We start from the raw sequence: 3536 nt of genomic DNA, 5'->3' as shown, positions 1-3536 counted from the left end.
GCCAAAAATAGAGAAATCATCCACAAACACTTCTAAAAATTTCTCGTTCATTTCTTCAAAAATGCTGAGCATACACCTTTGGAATGTTGTAGGTGCATTACACAACCCGAATGGCATCCGATGGAAAGCGAATGTGCCAAAAGGACAAGTGAAGGTAGTCTTCTCTTGATCCTCAGGTGAAATTTCGATTTGGTAGTACCTGGAATAGCCATCGGGAAAACAATAGAATTTGTGTCCTGCAACTCTTTCCAAAACTTGGTCTAGGAAGGGTAGGGAAAAGTGATCTTTCCTAGTGACCAAATTCAATTTTCGGTAGTCAACACACATGCGCCAACTCGTCGGAACACGAGTTGGAACTAGTTCATCCTGATCATTTTGGACTACCGTCAGACCTGCTTTCTTGGGCACGACTTGAGTAGGACTCACCCACTTGCTATCGAAAATTGGGTAAATAATACCCACATCAAGCAACTTGAGGACTTCTACTTTAACCACATCTCTCATCGTAGGATTCAACCTACGTTGCATTTGCCTTGTGGTTTTGGCATTGTCCTCCAAATATATCTGGTGCGTGCAAATTAAAGGGCTAATCCCCTTCAAGTCGGCAATAGACCATCCTAAAGCTCCCTTATGATTCTTTAAAACACCAAGTAATTTTCTTTCTTGGGCATGATCCAGATCAGATGAGATGATTATAGGAAATGTGTCATCGGATCCAAGAAAGGCATACTTGAGTTCCTTCGGTAAAGTTTTCAACTCGAGCTTAGGTGTTTGTTCATAGGATGGTACTATCTTTGTTTTTCGAGGTGGCAACTGTTCAAATTCCTCTATTCATGGTCTCCACCCATTGACCATCATAACATCCGAATTATCTAAACGAGGTGGGACCACATCATTAGCAGTACCTTCAGAACACCAATCTATCAAATCATTGTCGGCCGATTCAGTAAATGTTTCTTTTAACAAATATTCTTCTGCAATGGTTTCAACCCATTCAACTTCTTTACTTTCTTCATGATCACTGGGTTGTTTACCTATACTAAAGACGTTCAGTTCCAAGGTCATATTGCTAAAAGAAAGCTTCATGACACCATTCCTACAATTGATCAATGCATTAGAAGTTGCAAGGAATGGACGTCCTAAGATGACCGAAATCTGAGATGGTGAATTGGAAGCCGGATGTGTGTCCAGTACGATAAAATCAACAGAAAAATAGAACTTGTCTACTTGGACCAACACATCTTCGATAATCCCTCTAGGAACCTTCACTGACCTGTCAGCTAATTGTAAGGTCACAGTTGTTGGCTTCAACTCACCCAAACCGAGTTGCTCATATACCGTATATGGCAACAAGTTCACACTCGCTCCTAAATCTAGCAATGCTCGCTCAATCCTAAAATTGCCAATGATGCACGAGATAGTTGGGCAACCTGGATCCTGATATTTAGGAAGAATGTTATGCTGTAAAATTGCACTCACATTTTCAGCCAGAAATGCCTTCTTCTTGATATTTAAACGACGCTTGACAGTGCACAAATCTTTTAAAAATTTTGCATAGGAAGGCACTTGTTTGATTGCATCAAGAAGAGGTACATTGATTTTTACTTGCTTAAAAAGCTCAAGAATTTCAGAGTTTGGTTCAAGCTTTTGCAAGGGCTTTAATCTTTGTGGAAATGGTGCAGGAAGAGGACATTCAATTTTTTCAGTAGATGTTGGTGCTTCAGTTTCTTCATTATCCTTTTCTTTTGTCTTGGGAGGGTCAGAATCAGGTATGACTTGTGTTTGTTCTGGGACTGGTCGGTCAATAATCTTTCCACTTCGCAAAGTTATTATACTCTTTGCTTGTTCCTTATGCGAAGTTGAAGATGATGCATTGCTACCGCCGTAGACTTGAGGGTTAGGTTGTTGTTGAGCTGGTAGCTTACCCTTCTCTTGAGCACTTAAAGCAGTGGTCAGCGTTGTCAGTTGATTTCTTAATTCATCATTGATTTTAGCTTGGCCTTGCATGAAAGATTGCAAAGTTTCTTCGAGACTGGATTTTTGAGGGGGTGCGTGTGCATAATGAGGTTGCGGAGGTGGAGGAGTTGGGTTATATACTTGTTGAGGTTGGTCATTCCTCCACCTGAAATTTGGATGGTTCTTCCATCCAGGGTTGTAAGTACCCGAAAAAGGATTATTGAAAGATTTTTGATAGGTATTCATAACATTGGCCTGATCGTGCAAGACTTCCTTGAATGCGGGTATTGTGGGGCAATCAGTGATGAGATGGCCAGGCATCTCGCAAATCCTACAACACTCGCTGTTATGTTCTACGGTCTTGACGGGTCAATCCTTCTAAGTTCAATTTCCTCTACCTTCCTAGTGAGGGCTGCCATTTTAGCCTGAATATCATCCTGAGTACTAAGGTTGTAAAGGCCCCCGTGTCCAATGCTAGTAGGCTTAGGTAAAGGTTTGTTCACTCTATCCCCTGTATCCCATAATTGTGCAGTCTCTGCGAGAGAGTCTAAATAGTCCCATGCCTCATCGGGTTGCTTTTCCAAAAATAGACCATTGCACATAGTCTCTATTAATTGTTTTAACTGTGGAGACAACCCTTCGTAAAAGAAACTAATGGTTCTCCATGTTTCAAACCCATGATGAGGACAAGAAAGAAGCAAATCTTTAAATCTCTCCCAGCATTCATAAAATGTTTTATGGTCTTTTTGTTGGAAGTTACTAATGTGCCTTTTCAAAAAGTTAGTTCTTTGTGCGGGAAAGAATTTTTTCAAGAATTCTCTTTGCATGTCATGCCATGTTCCTAGCGATCTAGGTCTCAAGGAGTTCAGCCATGTTTTGGCTTTGTCCTTTAAGGAAAAAGGAAACAAGGTCAATTTAAGGACGTCTTCCGATACATTTGGCACTCTAAATGTGATACTAATATCCTCAAAATCCTTAAGATGAAGATAAGGGTTCTCGGATTCCATTCCATGATACTTTGGCAGCAATTGAATTACTCCTGGTTTGATTTCAAAGTGTCCTACATTTTCAGGAATAATCATGCATGAAGGTTGACTAGTCCTAGTGGGATGTAAATATTGTCGAAGTGTCATAACTGGGGGTCTACCTTCATCACCATGGTGACTTCCTACATCATCAGGAAAATTTGCCATCTCACAAGGTGTGAGATACTGCGAAGGAATTTCAAGGATGTGTCCTAAGGGATGATCTAAAGTTGTACGACTTAATCGACCGGTGTCGTCCCTATTCCAACCTAGCATACAAAATTTAATTAATTTTTTTTTATTTTTTTACATTTTTTTTTAAAAAATAAATATAAATGTAAGTACCAACTAAAGATACCCTAAAACTACACCCTAAAACAAAAATCTATTCACAATCAAACATGCAACTAAACATTACACCTCAATTTTTAATGTTTTTTCTAAATTTCTAGACAGCTCCTAACTGGTTTGAAGAAGGCACCTAAGCCTCCAATCCGGTCTAATAAACCGAGTCGACCAGGTAAGCTCCCAGGTAAGTGGAGGGGTCACGATGCG

General features: G+C 40.1%; 1 pseudogene; it reads left to right on the top strand.

Moving 5' to 3' along the window:
• Window positions 1-2628: 2628 nt before the first annotated feature.
• Window positions 2629-2726, top strand: LOC113461254 (small nucleolar RNA R71; annotated as a pseudogene).
• The last annotated feature ends 810 nt before the right edge of the window (window positions 2727-3536 follow it).

Source organism: Phoenix dactylifera, chromosome 13 (assembly GCF_051530095.1).
Source record: "Phoenix dactylifera cultivar Ajwa chromosome 13, Ajwa_hap1_PhDact_Kaust_v1.1, whole genome shotgun sequence".
Lineage (NCBI taxonomy): Eukaryota > Viridiplantae > Streptophyta > Magnoliopsida > Arecales > Arecaceae > Phoenix > Phoenix dactylifera.
Note: the sequence above shows the minus strand (reverse complement) of the source record. Positions and strands in the feature narration are given on the sequence as shown.